This window comes from Mobula birostris, chromosome 7, assembly GCF_030028105.1.
Source record: "Mobula birostris isolate sMobBir1 chromosome 7, sMobBir1.hap1, whole genome shotgun sequence".
Classification (NCBI taxonomy): Eukaryota; Metazoa; Chordata; class Chondrichthyes; order Myliobatiformes; family Myliobatidae; genus Mobula; species Mobula birostris.
The window spans coordinates 148,286,170-148,307,037 of record NC_092376.1 but is presented as its reverse complement, the minus strand read 5'-3'; the positions used below and the strand labels follow the sequence as shown (position 1 = coordinate 148,307,037).

Below are 20,868 nucleotides of genomic sequence, written 5' to 3'. Positions count from 1 at the left end.
ACTGTCCATTAGTAACTGATGTTGTTATGAAGCTATATCAATGGTGCTACAATAGACAATGTCTATTTCCATGAGCAATAAAAGAATAAAGAGACTGGATATGTGAAATGGTTTACTGTGATGAAAAGACTCGAGTTGCATTTATTTCACTATTTTTGAAGATAACTTTTGTTGTATATTATAACACAAACAACATTTTGTGGATGGAATAGTCAACACGAAAACAGTATTTTGTGAATGCCAACAATCTTCTGAAATTAAACAATGCATATCAGTTTGCAATTCAAATCAATTCTAAAACTTTGTTGCTTGGAATAAAGTCCAGGCAGTCCTCCAGAGTAGGGCATGCCAGTCCATGGCCTTCTCTCCCACCACAATGAGACCATTCTCAGGTTGTAGGAGTATGTTCCGTCTTGATAGCCTCCAACCTGATGGCATGAACATTGGTTTTTCTTTTTTCTTTAGTTTGAAATTGCCTTGCTCTAATTATCATTTTTTACAGTATTGAATCTAGGTCAAAATCAGCAGATAAATGTTTTCGTACTGGAATTGGATGCACTGTCTGTGAACATTGTTTTTTCTAACATCCGGTATTTTCCCCACACCCCTTCTGGCTTCCTCCTGCTTTCCTTCCCCTCCCCTGCCCATCACCTTCCTCTGGTGCCCCTCCTCATTCCCTTTCTCCCGTGGTCAACTCCCTTCTCCTATCAGATTCTTTCTTCTTCAGCCCTTTACCTTTTTCACCAATCACCTCCCAGCTGCTCACTTCATATACCATCCTCTCTCCCACCCTCCCAGCCATCCACCTTCCCTTCACCTGGCTTCACCTATCACCTTCACCTCACCCTATCATAATTATTCTGGTTTCTTCCTCCTTCCTTTCCAGTGCTGATGAAACACCGACTATTTCTCTGCATAGGTGCTGCCTGACCTGCTGCGTTCCTCCAGCATTTTGCGTGTGTTACCCTTATACATCACGTACTGAAGCAGTGCTTCTTGCTTCCTAAGAGTTTGCTGTGTGACCACCATGAATTGTTGTTATAAAATGCAGTGCCCAATGAGTTGTGCATGCTACAAATGGTTCTGCACATCCATTTGTCTACAAGCAGTGCAATAAGCCTTGACTATCTGATCTCCCACTTGGACAAAGAAAGCAGATAAAGCAAAAAATGGTGAGCGAAGATGGAGAGGGTATGGGATAATCCCTGAGGGTTGAGAGACCATGGATGAAGGGGAAATATCTCCATAATGATTATGGAAGGGTGGGGTACTAGTGAGGTACTGGAGGAGAATAGGGATGTTAGAAAGATTGGAATGGATTGGAGAGCAGGCTGATGGGGATAGGTCAGATGCTCAAGGATAGATGCAGAAGTGGCCAAAGAGGAGTAAGTCTATGTGTGGAGTGGAGGAGATCAAGGAGGTAGTAAAAATATTTAAGGTACAAGAAGAAGAGCGTGGAGAGAATAAAATGAATTGATCAATGTGGCAGATGCAGGAAGAAGACTAAATACAGTTTTGGGAGTGATCAAAGGAGATAGTAGAATGGTGTTGAAGGAGATGCTTGGTAGGGTGGAAGTTGGAATAGAAGAGTGATTACTGAATGTATTACGAGACAACATTACTTGGCCTAAATAAGAAACAACCCATGTTTGCAGATTCTACTTTGCCAGGCTCCTTGGAAATAGCCCAGATGGAAGTCTTTAAATAATGCTTATATTAATGCCTGCTGTTGGAGTCAACACTCCAACATTTTCAGTTTAGATACAAAAAAAAAATTACATCCAACATTCTAAATCACAAGACTGCATGTACCCAGTGCCCTTAACCATGTACACCAAGTCGTTGTACCCGGATGCTCCAAGATTTCAAAATTCATTTAGCAATAAGTTCTTTGATAACACTCCATCTTTTATTAATTTTAGAACATAAGAAATAGTAGCAGGAGTAGGCCATCCAGCCCATTGAGCCCGCCCCGCCATTCAATAAGATCATGGCTGATCTGTCCGTAAACTGAGCTCCTTCTACCTCCCTTTTCCCCATAACCCTTAGTTCCCCTACTATGTAAAAATCTATCGAACTGTATCTTAAATATATTTAGTGAAGAAGCCTCAACTGCTTCTCTGGGCAGAGAATTCCACAGATTCACCACTCTCTGGGAAAAACAGTTTCTCCTCATCTCTGTCCTAAATCTTCTCCCCTGAATCTTGAGGCAATGTCCCATAGTTCTAGTCTCACCTACCAATGGAAACAACTTTCCTACTTCTACTTTATCTATCCCTTTCAAAATTTTGTATGTTTCTATAAGATCTCCTCTCATTCTTCTGAATTCCAGAGAGTATAGTCCCAGGTGACTCAATCTCTCCTCATAGATTAACCCCTTCATCTCTGGAATCAACCTGGTGAACCTCCTCTGCACTGCCTCCAAAGCCAGTATATCCTTCCTCAGGTATGAAGACCAGAACTGCACACAATACTCCAGATGTGGCCTTACCAGTACCCTGTATAGTTGCAGCATGACCTCCCTGCTCTTGAATTCAATCCCTCTAGCAATGAAGGCCAACATTCTGTTTGCCTTCTTAATAACCTGTTGTACACGCAAGCCAGCTTTTTGCGATTCATGAACAAGCGCTCCCAAGTCCCTCTGCACTGTTGCAATCTTTCACCATTTAAATAATAATCTACTCTTCTATTATTCCTTCCAAAGTGGATGATCTCACATTTACCGACGTTGTATTCCATCTGCCAGACCTTGGCTCACTCACTTAACCTATCTATATCCCTCTGCAGACTCTCCACATCCTCTGTACAATTTGCTTTTTCACTCAGTTTAGTGTCATCAGCAAATTTTGCTACACTATACTCAGTCCCCTCTTCCAAATCATCAATGTAAGTGGGAAACATCTACGGGCCCAACACTGACCCCTGCGGCACCCCACTCACCACTGACTGTCAACCGGAGAAACATCCATTTATACCCATTCTCTGTCTTTTATTGGTTAACCAATCCACTATCCATGCCAATGCACTTCCTCCAACTCCATACATCCGTATTTTATTTATGTCTCTTGCGTGGCACCTTATCGAACACCTTCTCGAAATCCAAGTATCCGACATCCACCTGTTCCCCTCTATCCACTGTACTCATTATGTCCTCAAAGAACTCCAGTAAGTTTATTAAACAGGACCTGCCCTTTCTGAATCCATGCTGCATCTGTCTAACGGAACCACGCCTTTCTAAATGTTTCACTATTTCTTCCTTAATGAGAACTTCAAGCATTTTCCTGACTACATGTGTTAAGCTAACTGGCCTATAGTTGCCTGTCTTTTGCCTACATCCTTTTTTAAAAAGCGGCATGAAATTTGCTGTCTTCCCATCCACCGGGACCTGCCTAGAGTCTAGAGAGTTTTGATAAATGATTACCAACGCGTTTACTATAACCGCCACCAATTCCCTCAGCACCCTGGGATGCATCCCATCAGGACCAGGGGACTTATCTACCTTCAGGCCCTTTAGTTTGCTCATCACTATCTCTTTAGTGACAGTGATTTTATCGAGGTCCTCACCTCCCAGTTTGTCCATAACATCATTCTTTGGCATATTAGACGTGTCCTCCACCATGAAGACCGACACAAATGGTCGTTCAATGCCTCAGCCATTTCCTTATCACCCAATATCAATTTCCCCTTCTTATCTTCCAAGGGACCTACGTTGACTTTAGCCACCCTCTTCCGCTTTATATATTTATAAAAACTTTTGCTGTTTTTAGATTTTGTACTAATTTACTTTTATACTCTATCTTCCCTTTCCTTATTTCTTGTTTAGTTTTTCCTTTTTGATTTTTAAAGTTTTCCCTATCCTCCAGTCTCCCACTACTCATTGCGACTTTGTACACATGAGCTTTTAATTTGATACTATCTTTGATTTCCTTAGTTATCCAAGGCTGGCTCTCCCCACACTTACTGTCCTTACTTTTGACTGGAATATACTTTTGTTGAGCACTGTGAAAAAACTCTTTGAAAGTATTCCACTGTTCCTCAACTGTCCTACCAAATAGCCTGTACTCCCAATCCACATTAGCCAACTCCTCCCTCATCCCGTTGTAGTCTCTCTTGTTCAAGCATAATACACTAATTTTAGATCTAACTATTTCATCCTCCATCTGAATGCGAAATTCAATCATACTCTGATCACTTTTTCCAAGAGGATCCCTGACTACAAGATTGTTAATCTTACCTGTCTCATTGCACAGGACTAGATCTAAGATAACATTTTCTCTTGTAGGTTCACTAACATGCTGCTCAAGAAAGCCATCACAGATGCATTCTATGAAGTCCTCCTTTAGACTTCCTTGACCAACCTGATTCACCCAATCTATGTGGAAGTTAAAATCAACTGCCGTTTTGTTCTTATAAGCCTCAGTTATTTCTTGGTTAATCGCCTCTGCCACTGCAATATTTTTATTAGGTGGCCTATAGACAAAACCCACCAGTGATTTTATTCTATACAACAGAATTTCTAATCCTCTTTTGCCCTTTAAAAGGTTTATAAGCTATGATGCTCTCAAGCAAAATGCAAATGCAATTTCCCTCTGCATTACATTTGTGTGCTGAGGTTCGAGTGGTGATGAGAAGGAGCAGGGAATAACTGAAGATTAAGTGCAGTTTTTGATTTATACTGAGTTCAAGGATAAAGGACAATCAGGGCAAAGCTTAGCACACATTTTAATTAATGTTGCCTCTGTTTTTATGTAAAGCTTCACTTTTTTCCAGTTAATTATCACCATTTAGAAAAGAATGACAAACACAGCAAAAGAATAAACTGTCAGAGGAATAAGTTGAGCAGCATCCGTGGAGGCAAAGCAGAATCACTGTTTCAGATCAAGACCTTGCATCTGGACCTTCTAAGTTCTTTCAATAATTAGTTATTTTGCTTTAGATTCAGGCATCTGCAGTGTATTTCCAAACAGAGAAATAGTTTTGTTTGCAGCTAATGAGTTTCTCTGTACTATAAGATGAAGAGCTGGCAGGTAAAGAAACTGACATGTCATGGTGCCATCTCTGTATATGAAGCACAACCTGAAAGAAACAAGTGTACAGAGACTTTGTTCATTATAAGGGGGGATACTGGTTGAAACATTTAATCTTTTCCCCGTAAACTTTAATTTAGCAATGAAAATTAGTTTGTTTTGAAACCAGAACTTCTCAGGGAGAAGGAGGATCATCTAGCCAGCTTTTCTGGTTGATTGTAAATGGATTACTCATCTAATAACTAAATTAGTACTCCATCATACCCTCAAAAGTGCTTTAGGAGCATTTTTCTAACTATTTACAATACAAACATTCTATAGAAATAGTGTCATTAACAAAGTATATGAATCAGCATTGAAACTCCTCTGCTGAAAGCAAACCCTAGAATTTACTCCTTGAAGTCTGGCTCCTGCAGCTGAACCATAGGCAGAACAGTTCATGAGTGGTACCTGGACCTAAAGCATTAGATTCAGAAGCCACCACCCTGACTGCTCTAAATATTATTGACCAAATTAATTAATTTACTCAAAAAGCAACCTAATGCACAAGAAATTCATTAAAAGCAAAAAAGAATAAAGTGAAAATCAAAGCACCTACCTGCACATTTCCAGTGAAGGCTGGCAAACAGGGATGCACTACACACACAGGTCATCCTAGGATGCAATGTGCATCTGTGCTCTTGAACTTTCTGTTTTTAGAATCACAGCTGAGTTCTGTGCCAGAGAAGGAGGTCAGATGCACCGGCATTTAATCTTCGACTTACTTTCCACTTCTGCTTACTGTGGTCAGGCCTGAGACCCGTGACCCATGAAAAAAAATGTTGCTGCCAGTTTTCAAGAAACCGCTGGCAAAGGTAATATTCACAAAAAAAAAATCTTCAAGGATCAATTCATGTAGAGATCCTTCCTTGATTGTGAACATCGGACTTATGGGTCAACCTGTAGAGTACATACATTTAGGAGACCAGTGGGTGAATGTGCCAGCTCTTCAGCAGCTGCAGGCATCTTCTGCAGTGTAGCAATCTATTTTGCAGTAACATCATTACAGTTTACAAAGAAATTTGAATGGTTGAGTTAAGTGCCTGGCTTTGCTGCATGTTTTCCTTGGAAGGCTTATGCTTTTACTTAAGTATATCGCCAAGCGGCCACATTTACAACTTGTGAACTCTTAAGGGTTTTGAAGAGTTCTCAGGAATAAAACAACAGTTCGCAGGAGGACCTGTATGCTAATTTAAATTTGGAGCATCACATTACCTAATTTCTCTTCACAAAAGAGGTCCTGCTTAAAAATGAAATCTCAAGGACTGCATTGTGCTGTCAGGCCTCTCACCCTCAAAGCTATGATTGAACTCCCAAGAATATCTCACAGCTTGGCTTTCTCTAGCCTCCGGGAAGCAGTTTGGTTTTGCCAGCAGGAAGGAAGGCAGAATGAACACAAGGTTTTTTTAAAAATAGATTTCAGGGTCCTATGCAGAGTAATTGTTTCGTGAGATTCAAATTTCCTCGTTATTAAAAAGACATACTGGTACAAACAAAAGTGTAGCAACCTATGTATTTCAGTGTGTTTGAAAGTGCTGGTACTGTACTGGAAGGAAATTAGAAATTTACACTGCATGCAACAATGACAAGTTCAGATTCACACTTGAGAATCTAAATTCACCATGATAAGAAATCATAAATTAGAAGAAAAGGACCCTGTGAAGGGGAAAGTTAAACTGTATAAAATAAGAACAAATTGTCTTGAAATGTCCTTCATAAAGGAATTCTCTCAGCTTTGGTCAGTCAGATATATATTCGACTCTAGTCCTGCACCAGTGTTTGATTCTTAACTACCTGTAGAAGTCCCTCAGCTGAATCAAGCCTTTGCAATCATAGGCAATGATTACTGAAAAAGGAGGCAGCCAACAATCTCCAGCTTCTCAGGTGACACACATGTCCTGAGAAGAAAAGGACCAAATACATCTAACTTATAAGGAAGTACTGCAGGTGAGTTTGCTTGAAGAGCTAATGGAGACATCTGTGAAGTATGCAAACCTTGAGGCACATCGACAGTCTAAATGCAGAGATACAGTGTGCTCTTGCCTTTGGGAAGTCCCTACAGGTTGGATGGTGTTATATTGTAACCATGTGCTCTTTCAGGTGCATGGCTTTCAAGCAACATGTCCTCAGGTAGTGAAATGCTAAGACCCTGTCCCCAGAACACAGACAACCATTTTCAAAGCCTTAGTTTAAATGATGGTCAGAGAGTTAAAAAAACACAGTTAAATTAGATACAAAGATTACTTAAAAAAACCCTAAGATCTGAAAATTTTTAAAAATGCATTAAAAGAAAACAATAGACACTTACTTCCAGGTCTTTTTCTCAGGGTTAGTGTGAAAAACCAGCCAAACCTGATGTAAAGCAGATGGGACAGGAGGAGTAATTAGGTGTACCAGTATCTTGCCTCCAGATCACCTCCGACTTCTATGTTGATTAATCACGTACTGAAATAGAGACAAACTGAGCCAAGAGGGGTCGATGGTGATGGTTCTTCATGGTGCCGATGGCAGCTAGCCCAGCTTGATTCCATTTCAATGTGATGCAAAATTCGGAAGTTTGGGGAAATATTAAATTTATTAATTCTTAATATCTTTGAGTATTATTGGACTAGAATATGCAGGAAGATAATGGAGTTTGATAAAACCAGCCTTTATAAAAGGAAGCTAAATTGGCATTTGTTAAGTGGTCATAAGGAAAATTTCAGTTCAGAATTTGGAGGCCAGATATGTAGAGGTTGATGGGCATTTTTCCATCTTATGTTTCAAACTCTGCTTAAGGGATGTAAAAATGAGCACTAACCTACAATTCTCCTTTATAGTCTCAATTAAAAATCTACATCAAAAGCATTGAAGTTCCAATTCAAGATACTTATAAATAAGTACATAAAAATAAAACTCTGCTTTGGCAATTGACCCAAACTGTTAGTTGCAATGACTCAAGTACCTCTTTCTGGATGAATGGGCAGATTGTCTGACCATATCTTTATCTTTCCTGTGTTTGCAAAATAAAAAGCCTTTGTGATATTTAGGAATATAAATGCTAAGTGAAAATAAATATTTAAATCATTTGGTTAATGACTGCCCCACTCAGGAAGGTATTGCAAATATTAAGTAAAAAAAAGTTTCACTATCTGTAACAGAGAAGTGGAAAATAATAGCAACATACATCAAAGTTGCTGGTGAACGCAGCAGGCCAGGCAGCATCGCTAGGAAGAGGTACAGTTGACGTTTCGGGCCGAGACCTTTCGTCAGGACTAACTGAAGGAAGAGCTAGTAAGAGATTTGAAAGTGGGAGGGGGAGGGGAAATCCAAAATGATAGGAGAAGACGGGGGGGGGGGGCGGGGATGGAGCCAAGAGCTGGACAGGTGATTGGCAAAAGGGATATGAGAGGATCTTGGGACAGGAGGCCCAGGGAGAAGGAAAAGGGGGAGAGACAGTGAAAGAATGTGTGTATATAAATAAATAACACGTGGGGTACGAGGGGGAGGTGGGGCATTAGCGGAAATTAGAGAAGTCAATGTTCATGCCATCAGGTTGGAGGCTACCCAGACAGAATATAAGGTGTTGTTCCTCCAACCTGAGTGTGGCTTCATATTTACAGTAGAGGAGGCCGTGGATAGACATATCAGAATGGGAATGGGATGTGGAATTAAAATGTGTGGCCACTGGGAGGTCCTGCTTTCTCGGGCGGACAGAGCGTAGATGTTCAGCAAAATGATCTCTCAGTCTGCGTCGTGTCTCGCGAATATATAGAAGGCCACATCAGGAGCACCAGACGCAGTATATCACCCCAGCCGACTCACAGGTGAAGTGTCGTCTCACCTGGAAGGACTGTCTGGGGCCCTGAATGGTGGTAAGTGAGGAAGTGTAAGGGCATGTGTAGCACTTGTTCCGCTTACAAGGAAAAGTGCCAGGAGGGAGATCAGTGGGGAGGGATGGGGGGGACGAATGGACAAGGGAGTTGCGTAGGGAGCGATCCCTGCGGAAAGCGGGGGGGAGGGAAAGATGTGCTTAGTGGTGGGATCCCGTTGGAGGTGGCGGAAGTTACGGAGAATAATATGTTGGACCCGGAGGCTGGTGGGGTGGTAGGTGAGGACCAGGGGAACCCTATACCTGGTGGGGTGGCGGGAGGATGGAGTGAGAGCAGATGTGCGTGAAATGGGGGAGATGTGTTTGAGAGCAGAGTTGATGGTGGAGGAAGGGAAGCCCCTTCCTTTAAAAAAAGAGGACATCTCCCTCGTCCTGGAATGAAAAGCCTCATCCTGAGAGCAGATGCAGCGGAGACGGAGGAATTTCGAGAAGGGGATGGCATTTTTGCAAGAGACAGGGTGAGAAGAGGAATAGTCCAGATAGCTGTGAGAGTCAGTAGGCTTATAGTAGACATCAGTAGATAAGCTGTCTCCAGAGACAGAGACAGAAAGATCTAGAAAGGCGAGGGAGGTGTCGGAAATGGACCAGGTAAACTTGAGGGCAGGGTGAAAGTTGGAGGCAAAGTTAATGAAGTCAATGAGCTCAGCATGCGTGCAGGAAGCAGCACCAATGCAGTCGTCGATGTAGCAAAGGAAAAGTGGGGGACAGATACCAGAATAGGGTTGGAACATAGATTGTTCCATGAAGCCAACAAAAAGGCAGGCATAGCTAGGACCCATACGGGTGCCCATAGCTTCACCTTTAGTTTGGAGGAAGTGGGAGGAGACAAAGGAGAAATTATTAAGAGTAAGGACTAATTCTGCTAGATGGAGCAGAGTGGTGGTAGAGGGGAACTGATTCGGTCTGGAATCCAAACAAGAAGCAGAAAGCTTTGAGACTTTCCTGATCGGGGATGGAAGTATATAGGGACTGGACATCCATGGTGAAAATAAAGCGGTGGGACCAGGGAACTTAAAATCATCAAAAAGTTTAAGAGCGTGGGAAGTGTCACGAACATAGGTAGGATGGGATTGAACAAGGAGGGATAAAACCGTGTCAAGGTATGCAGAAATGAGTTCAGTGGGGCAGGAGCAAGCTGAGACAATAGATCAGCCAGGACAGGCAGGTTTGTGGATCTTGGATAGGAGGTAGAAACGGGAAGTGCAAGGTGTGGGAACTATAAGGTTGGTAACAGTGGATGGGAGATCCCCTGAGCAGATAAAGTCGATGATGGTGTGGGAGTCAATGGCCTGGTGCTCCTTAGTGGGGTCACGATTGAGGGGTAAATAAGAGGAGGTATCCGTGAGTTGTCGCTGTGCCTCGGCAAGGCAGAAGTCAGTACGCCAGACAACAACAGCACCCCCCCCCCCTTATCGGCAGGTTTAATAGTAAGGTTAGAATTAGTGCGGAGGGAGTGGAGAGCAGAGCGTTCAGAAGGAGTAAGGTTGGAATGGGAACAAGGTGCGGTGAAGTCGAGACGGTTGATGTCCCGTCGGCAGTTAGCAATAAAGAGATCCAGAGCAGGCAGAGAACCAGAGCGGGGTGTCCATGAAGAGGAGGAGGGTTGAAGACGGGAGAAGGGGTCATCGGTTGGGGTGGAAGAGTCCTTGCTGAAGAAGTAGGCTCGGAGACGGAGACGGCGGAAGAAAAGTTCCACGTCCTGGCGAACACGGAACTCGCTGAGGTCCTCTCATATCCCTTTTGCCAATCAACTGTCCAGCTCTTGGCTCCATCCCTCCCCCTCCTGTCTTCTCCTATCATTTTGGATCTCCCCCTCCCCCTCCAACTTTCAAATCTTTTACTAGCTCTTCCTTCAGGTAGTCCTGACGAAGGGTCTCGGCCTGAAACGTCGACTGTGCCTCTTCCTAGAGATGCTGCCTGGCCTGCTGCGTTCACCAGCAACTTTGATGTGTGTTGCTTGAATTTCCAGCATCTGCAGAATTCCTCATGTTTGAGTTAAAAATAATAATTGGGAGTGTTTCTATTGTTTAATTGGCTTGAGAATCAAATATTATCAGGAGACCTGAATGGAGGAAGCTGCTGTGCTTAACAGTGTGAAGAAGCTGGAATAATGTCCAATGCTCAGATTAAATGATCATTTCTTCAGCATCCAGGGCTAATCATGATGTTTACTTACTCATTTTAGCTGCCTCTCATTGTTGGAGTTCAATGGCTCTTCCCTGCAAGTCTGCTGTGTTAATAATCATCCCTTGGGCTGGTGTTAACTTAGCTTCCTCAGTTTGACAGACTTGCTAACCACCATCCTGTGTTAATCACTGTATCTTGAATGATTTTTAGTCTGGATTTGCACACTGTTCAGCTCAGTAACATCTTTCAGGCAGCGACCTGCACAAGTGATTATACCATTTGATGTAAAATCAGCTTTTTCATACTACTGGGAGGCAGTAAGTCTGACAAGCCATTTCCCCAGTGATTCCCATTTGCATTTGCTATTTATACAAAACATTCTAAAATCAAAAGAAGTAAACAAGTGGAAGGAAAGAACTGATTTGTCTATGTAATTAAAAGTTGCATGTTTGCTCTCTGTGACTGTAAGGCAATCTATCAATTACCAGAGGAAAGTTTCTAACAGGTCAAAGTGACTCGAAGGAAGGCAGTTTTCTGAAAATTTCAGGCAAAATAAATGGCATTGATCTCTCTCATCAATGCAAAAGATATTGTTCATTATTACATAGTGATTAATTGCTTTCAGGTCTATGCTAATAAAAGATTCTAAAAGGCTATGGGTCTGAAAATGGAAGCAATTTTCCTGTTTTGCTCAAATGTTTACCATCGAGAACAAAAGAAAATTGTTGATGGCTTTAAAAATGTCTCAAAATCTAATAGTTTCATACATTTCACTATATAGACCTACACCTGTTAGCACCATAGATTCAAAAAGTAACAACTGGAAAAGCATTCCCTCCAACTCAAGAATAATAGTATTTGTACCTAATAACTTGTTCCCTACAACAAATTTAGTTACAAGGTTCACTTAGTAACTTACAGATATTTTGCTCCTGTGTTCAAAGGGATCAATTAGTTATTTTTGATGCAAGTATTTCTACTTCATTCAATTCGTTCCTCGCATATCTTGTGAATAATATCTAAAATCTTCATCAATAATTTTACTTGACTTCTGAGGAAAACCTTCCACTCAGCAAGTAAGTCATTGGTACATCTTTTCAATCTTTTTATTAATATCAAAATGTTAAATATAACATAGTATTAATACAAAGCTATTGGGATTACATTGTTAGTAATTAACGTATATAAATATAAACTCAGTTGGCACACAAATGTTAAACCTCCCAAAATCATACAAAATACGAATATAATATACAAGAAAAACAAATAGCATGAAAAAAAGAAAAATAAAATACCCCCCCAAAAAACTAATCTAAACAACGCTAAACAACTAAACTAAGGGAAAGAAAAAGACATGGGCTGTTGTGTAATGTCAAAAAGAACAGTTAGTGTTGTTGACTCCGCTCCTCTCTCCATATATTTAAAAGTAATAGAGTCAGTTTGGAAAAGGTCAAATTACATCATATGGAAGTGTTGAATAAATGGCCTCCAAGCCTTTTCGAATTTAATAGAAGGATCATAAATGACACTTCTAATTTTTTCTAAATTTAAACACAACATAGTTTGAGAGAACCAATGAAATGTGGTGGGAGGATTGATCTCTTAGGTAATTCATCCTCTATATGTGCTAAACCTGCGTTGATACAGTTTAAAGTGGTACATAGGCTCATATGTCTAGGGATAAGTTAGCTCGTTATTACTCCCATGTAAATCCTGTATGTGATAGATGTCACTCTGAGATATCGTCTTTAACTCGTATGTTCTGGTCTGTCCTTTTTTGAAAAAATACTGGAAAAATATCTTTGATATTATTTCAACTGTTCTGAGTAATGATTTACAACCTCACCCTATTACCACAATTTTTGGTTTACCAGTGATAGAACCCAATCATTTAACCTCTTCAGCTCGTCGGATGATTGCATTTCTTACATTAATGGCTAGATTAAGATCCATTTTGCTGAATTGGTCCATCTTTATGTATGCTACAAATATTTTTCCAATTTTATTGTGCTAATGGTCACACATTTAAGATAGAAACAGAAAAACAAGATGAAGATGGTACAATAAAATGATGTTGTATCTATTATTTTGTTATGGTTATGCTTCTTGCATTATTAAATGAGGAATGGACAGGAAAAACTTTGCAATGTGCAAGTGGTTGCCTGTGTGTGTATATTTGTAATTAGCCAGACTAAAAATCAAATACAATCGTATTTAAATTTAAAGAATACCTTGTAAAGAACTGTGGACAAAATTTGTCAAATGAACCTAGTTGTAAATGTACTCCTCCAAAGTAATTGCTGGAGTGAATTAAAGCCATGAGCTGTTGATGTGGTTAAAGCTGTGGTTAATGTTCAGAATACTGAGGCCATATTAGTGTGTATTGCCCTGTATTACTCTATGACATATAATCTGTGGTAATTTCATGCAATATCTTTTAATATTTGAAGTGCTTTCATCTCTGCTGTTTAGTTAATGGCATTTGCCCAATTTTAAGAGTTCTGGGTTGCGAAACTCAATCAGTAGGTCGAGAAAGAAGTCTCATTGCAGTAACTGGAGATCAGTCTCCGTGCTCAGTGACGCAGGGAAAACCAAGACTAGAATCTTACTCAGTCACATTGCAACGGAGAACAAAGTTCTCTTCCGGAACTAATATGAGAGTTAAAGCCACCAGGAGTTGAAATGGACATGAACTAACTTTGGAACAAATCTAAGAAAACCTAAGGAGCAGAATGAACTATTGTAGCTGATGTTTGACCTCACAACAGTTTTTGACTCTGTCATTTGAGTCAATGATGTAGAGAGTTTAAAAGTTTGGGCAACATTTTACAAATGGAGTATAATGTGTGGAAATGTGGGAATTTTTGAAATGTGGAATTTTAAACACGTGCGGAAAAATTTAAATGGCATCGTATTTTTTAAATAGTGTGAGGTTGAAAGATATTCATATTCGGAGGGAAATGTATGCCATTTCACACGAAAGGATAATATTGCAATAAACAACAAAGGTAAATCAGACTGAGTTCTGGGATGGGGTGATTAAGTTCACACTCAGGTTTAGCAGAATGAGAGGAGATACTTTTCTTCATGCTCTCCTTAGTACAATAGATCCCTTTTTGAAGCAGGTAGGAGCTTCAGTTCCCAAAAATGGGAGGTTGAAAATACTCCCTCTAGTTGGTCAATACATATCTTTGGTATTTAGCCAAATATGGCATCTGCACCAGACACCTTTTGTATGTTCACCCTTGTGGAGGATGTCCAGATGTTGTCCTTAGAGGCTGAAATTACAGGATCCTCAGGAGATGTGGGGAACCTTGTTGGTGTGTCATAGTACATCCTGTCTAAGCATGCATAACAGGAGCTTATCTGGGAGTAGTGGGTGGTTGCCACTTATGCTACCTGATCTCAGCTTGTAGGAAGTTATATTGTGCAAGCACTGCCTTGATCCAACCCTGACTGGCCATGAACTCATCTCCACCTTCCTGCCTTTCCCCCATAACCCTTAATTCCCCTACTATGCAAAAATCTATCCAGCCTTGTCTTAAATATATTTACTGAGGTAGCCTCCATTGCTTCATTGGGCAGAGAATTTCACAGATTCACCATTCTCTGGGAAAAGCAGTTCCTCCTCATCTCTGTCCTATATCCACACTCATGAATCTTGAGGCTATGTTTCCTAGTTCTAGTCTCACCTACCAATAGAAACTACTTTTCTGCCTCAATGTTATCTATCCCTTTCATAATCTTATATGCTTCTATAAGATCTCCTCTCATTCTTCTGAATTCCAGCGGGTACAGTCCCAGGCAACTCAATCTCTCGTCACAATCTAACCCCCTCATCTCCGGAATCAACCTGGTGAATCTCCTCTGCACCACCTCCAAAGCCAGTATATCCTCCTTCAAGTAAGGAGACCAGAACTGCACACAGTACTCCAGGTGTGGCCTCACCAGTACCCTGTATAGTTGCAGCATAACCTCCCTGCTCTTAAATTCAATCCATCTAGCAATGACCAACATTCCATTTGCCTTCTTGATAGCCTGCTGCACCTGCAAAGCAACCTTTTGTGATTCATGCACATGCACTCCCAAGTCCCTCTGCACAGCAGCATGCTGCAATTTTTACCATTTAAATACTTTATACTTTATAATTTATTGTCGCCAAACAATTGATACTAGAACGTACAATCATCACAGCGATATTTGATTCTTCACTTCCCGCTCCCTGGAGTACAAATCAATAGTAAATATTAAAAATTTAAATTATAAATCATAAATAGAAAATAGAAAAGGAAAAGTAAGGTGGTGCAAAAAAACCGAGAGGCAGATCTGGGTATTTGGAGGGTACGGCCCAGATCCGTTCAGCAGTCTTATCACAGTTGGAAAGAAGCTGTTCCCAAATCTGGCTCTTTCATTAATAATCTGCTCTTTCATTTTTCCTTCCGAAGTGGATGACCTCGCATTTACCAACATTGTACTCCATCTGCCAGACACTTGCCCACTCACTTAACCTATCTATATCTCTCTTCAGACTCTCTGTATCTTCTGCACAATATGCTTTTCCACTCAATTCAGTATCATCAACAAACTCAGCTACACTACACTCGGCTCCTCTTCCAGATCGTTAATGTATATCATGAACAGTTGCAGGCACAGCAACAACCCCTGCGGCACACCGCTCACCACTTATTGCCAACCAGAGTAACGCACATGCAACCCAACTCTCTTCTTTCTATTAGTTTACCAATCCTCTATCCTTCCTAATTCATCACCCCCAACTCTATGCATCCTTATCTTTTATGCGGCACCTTGTAGAACGCCTTCTGGAAATCCAAGTAATTAACATCCACCTGTTCCCCTCTATCCATTTTGTCAAACAGGACCTGCCTTTGTTGAATCCGTGCTGGTTCTGCCTGATGGATCCCTTTCTTTCCAGATTTCTTGCTACTACTTCTTTAATGTTCACTTCAAGCATTTTCCCAACTACAGATGTTAAACTAACTGACCTACAGTTACTTGCCTTTTGCCTACATCCTTTTTGAACAGTGGCTTGACACTCACATTCTTCCCATCTGCTGGGACCTGCCCAGAGTCCACAGAATTTTGGTAAATCATCACCGAAGCCTCTACTATAACTTCTACCATTTCCTTTAGTATTCTGGGATGCATTCCATTAGGACCAGGGAACTGATCTATCTTCAGGCCCACGTGTTTGCTCAGCACTACCTCCTTAGTGGAAGCTATTGTATTAAGGTCCTCACCTCCCATTGCATTCATAACATTTCTCTTTGGCATGTTAGATGCTTCCTCCACCATGAAGACCGACACAAAATAGTCATTCAAAGACATGGATATTTCCTCATTACCCAATATCAATTACCCCTTCTCGTTCTCCAAGGGACCTACATTCGCTTTGGCTACCCTTATCCACTTCATATCATTATAAAAGCTTTTACTATTGATTTATATTTTGTGCTAGTTTACTTTCATAATCTAGCCCCCTTTTTTTATTGCTCGCTTTGTTGCTCTTTAAAGTTTTCCAAATCTTTCAGTTTCCCACTACTCTTGGCGACTTTGTATGCACGAGCATTTAGTTTGATGCCTCCTTTTATTTCCTTAGTTATCCAAGTCTGGCTCTCCCCACCCTTACTGTCCTTGCTTTTAACTGGAATATACTTTTGTTGAGCACGTGAAAATCTCTTTGAAAGTCTTCCACTGTTCTTCAACCGTCCCACTATATAGCCTGTGTTCCTAGTCTACACTAGCCAAATCCTCCCTTATCCCATCGTCTCTATTGTTTATGCATAATACACTAGATTTATACTGAACTATTGCTACCTCCATTTCATAGACTAGAAATAGAAAACCTACAGCACAATACAGGCCCTTCGGCTCACAGAGTTGTGCCGAACATGTCCCTACCTTAGAAATTACTAGGCTTACCCATAGCCCTCTACTTTTCTAAGCTCCATGTACCTATCCAAAAGTCTCTTAAAAGACCCTATCATATCTGCCTCCACCAGCATTGCCGGCAGCCCATTCCACGCACTCAGCACTCTTTGTGTATAATAAAAAAAACAACTTACCCCTGACGTCTCCTCTGTACCCACTCCCCAGCACCTTAAACCTGTGTCCTCTTGTGGCAACCATTTCAGCCCTGGGAAAAAGCCTCTGACTGTCCACACGATCAATGCCTCTCATCATCTTATACACCTCTATCAAGTCACCTCTCATCCTCCGTCGCTCCAAGGAGAAAAGGCCGAGTTCACTTAACCTGTTTTCATAAGTCATGCTCCCCAATCCAGGCAACATCCTTGTAAGTATCCTCTGCACCCTTTCTATGGTTTCCACATCCTTCCTGTAGTGAGGCGACCAGAACTGATCACAGTACTCCAAGTGTGATCTGACCAGGGTCCTACATAGCTGCAACATTACCTCTCGGCTCCTAAATTCAATTCCATGATTGATGAAGGCCAATACACCGTATGCCTTCTTAACTAGAGAGTCAACCTGCACAGCTGCTTTGAGTGTCCTATGGACTCAGACCCCAAGATCCCCCTGATCCTCCACTCTCCCAAGAGTCTTACTATTAATACTATATTCTGCTATCATATTTGACCTACCAAAATGAACCACCTCACGCTTATCTGGGTTGAACTTCATCTGCCACTTCTCAGCCCAGTTTTGCATCCTATCAATGTCCCGCTGTAACCTCTGACAGCCCTCTACACTATCCACAACACCCCCAATCTTTGTGTCATCAGCAAACTTACTAACCCATCCCACCACTTCCTCATCCAGGTCATTTATAAAAATCACGAAGAGTAAGGGAAGAAATTCAATCATACCATGATCACTCTTTCCAAGTGGATTCTTAACTACAAGGTCACTAATTTTACCTGTACCATTGTACAGGACCTGATCTAAGATAGCATGTTCCCTTTTAGGTTCAGTAACATGCTGTTCAAGAAAGCCATCATGAATGCATTCTATGAAGTCCTCTTCAGGACTGCCTTGACCAAGCTGATTCACCCAATCTATGTGCAAGTTAAGGTCCCCCATGATAACTGCTGTTCCATTCTTAGATGCTTCAAATATTTCTCTATTTATTGCCTGTGCCACTGTAATTCGGTGGCCAATAGATAACTCCCACCAGTGATTTTTTTTTCCTTTATCTATTCCTAATCTCTACTCAAATGGATTCACATTCTGCTCTTTTTCAGAAAAACATGAAGTCACAAGGAAAAACCAAAATGTAGCCCAAGTCTCTGAGTGGCATGACTGTAGATTTTCCCTGTCCAGCTTGTTCTAGCACCATGCGAACACCAGAGGGCAGCACTTGTTTTAGCACCGTGCGAACACCAGAGGGCAGCACTGATGGGAGAGACCGACCCCAACTAACCAACCACAGATTCGATTGCACCCTCAGAGGCTGCAGCTGCCTCCTGCACCGCCTCGGCATCTCCTCCCCTAGGCAGCTGCAACAGGAGACATGGGTCCTAGGCCAAGTCCTCGCCACTACTGAGGCAATGCAGCTTCCCCACTGTCGGTCTCACCACTGACCCAGTGAGCCTGACTTGCAGGATTCTATGTTACCAATGTCCAATGGGGTATAGTAATCACAATAAAAACATCCAAGATAATCACTCGATCTGTTTATCGCATCACACACCACAGCACAATGGTACGCAACAAGCCTGGGCGATAAACAACAAAGGTACGCTATTGAGCGACTCGCAGATGGAATAGACCTGGGGTACCTGATGCTTTTAATGTCCAGCAGTGATTTGCCATTGTAAAAGAGACGTACAAGATAAATAAATGCACCTTTGATTGGACCAGGAGAGGCCACTGTGTCAGAGTGCACACCATCTTCCTGGAAAAGTCAGAATGATGGTGAGAAAATATGGAAGGTAGAACAGTCAGCACATCACCGGCAGGAGTTCTTGGATGGGGGAGTAGGAATGGGGTAGACTGCCACATCCATGCACCATGACAAGCTTCATCCCAAAGCAGACAACGCTGCCTTTCCACTTTCTAGACACAGACATCCGGGTGCAGCTACGATCTATACAAAATCATCAAGGCAGCGAAATGTCAAAACAAGGACAAGATCGAGACACAACTCTGCACCAACAACACACACAGCTTATAGCAAGGTCTGCACACCATCGCAGACTTTGAAGCTAAACGCAGTGGTGCTGCCAACGTTGCTGCCTGTCTCCCAGATGAGCTAAATCGTTTCTCTGCTTGGTTCCATATCGCTGAAACTGAGCCCTCAAAGTGACCTGTAGCTTGGTCATCTCTGAGGCCGAAGTACGCAGGTGTTTCCAACAAGCGGACAGTCACAAGGCTGCGGGACTGGACGGCATCCCAGAGCAGGTACTCAGGATGTGCACAGCACAACTGGCAGGTGTGCTTACAAACATTTTTAATCTCTCCCTCTCCCAGTGTAGAGTGGAGATAGGCTAACCTCTATCTGCAGCATGTTACCACCCACACTGGACCCCTTACAATTCACCTACTGACATAACCGATTGACAGATGATACAGTAGCCACAGCTCTACACACCGTCCTTACACACCTGGAGAAGAAGGGCGCTTATGTGAGAATGCTGCTTTTGGACGACAGTTCAGCATTCAACACCATAATTCCCTCCAGGCTCGACAAGAAGCTCAGAGTCCTCTGCCTTCACCCTGCCTTGTGCAGCTGGATCTTGGACTTCCTGTCAGATCACTGGCAGGTGGTAAGAGTGGGCTCCCTCACCTCTGCCTCTCTGACTCTCAATACAGGAGCCTCTCAGGGCTGTGTCACCACCACAGCTCCAATCTGCTAATTAAATTTGCTGACAATACTACTTGTATATTGATTGGCCTTATAGTCATAGTCATACTTTATTGATCCCGAGGGAAATTGGTTTTCATTACAGTTGCACCATAAATAATTAATAGTGATAACCATAAATAATTAAATAGTAATATGTAAATTATGCCAGGAAATGTCCAGGAATCTCACATAATAAAGAGGCAGCCTACAGAGAAGAAGTCATCATCCTGACACAGTGGTGTCAAGAGAACAACCTCTCCCTCAATGTTACAAAAATAAAGGAGCTGGTTGTGGACTACAGGAGGAATGGAGACAGGCTAACCCCTATTGACATCAATGGGTCTGTGGTTGAGAGGGTGAACAGCTTTAAGTTCCTCGGCATACACATCACTGAGGATTTCATGTGGTCTGTACATACCAGCTGTGTGGTGAAAAAAGCACAGTAACGCCTCTTTCACCTCAGACAGTTGAAGAAGTTTGGCGTGAGTCCCCAAATCCTAAGGACTTTCTACAGGGGCACAATTGAGAGCATCCTGACCGGCTGCATCACTGTCTGACATGGGAACTGTATTTCCCACAATCGCAGGACTCTGCAGAGAGTGAACTTCCCACTATTCAGGACGTTTACAGGTGTGTAAAAAGGGCCCAAAGGATCATTGGGGACCTGAGTCGCTCCAACCACAAACTGTTCCGGCTGCTACCATCCAGAAAACGGTACCGCAGCATAAAAGCCAGGACCAACAGGCTCCACAACAGTTTCTTCCACCAGGCCATCAGACTGATTAATTCATGCTGTTACAATTGTATTTCTATGCTATATTGACTGTCCAGTTGTACATACTATTTATTACAAGTTATTATAAATTGCACATTGCACACTTAGACGGAGACGTAACGTAAAGATTTTTACTCCTCATATATGTGAAGGATGTAAGAAATAAAGTCAATTCAATTCAGTCCATGAAGTGGGTCGTAGAAAT

The 20,868-nt window shown here is 41.9% G+C and overlaps 1 long non-coding RNA gene across 1 annotated transcript in view; it reads left to right on the top strand.

The window, feature by feature from the left end:
* LOC140200849 (uncharacterized) overlaps positions 1-20,868 on the top strand; it is a 54,540-nt gene that overhangs the window by 745 nt on the left and 32,927 nt on the right. The gene's annotated exons all lie outside the window — the stretch shown is intronic.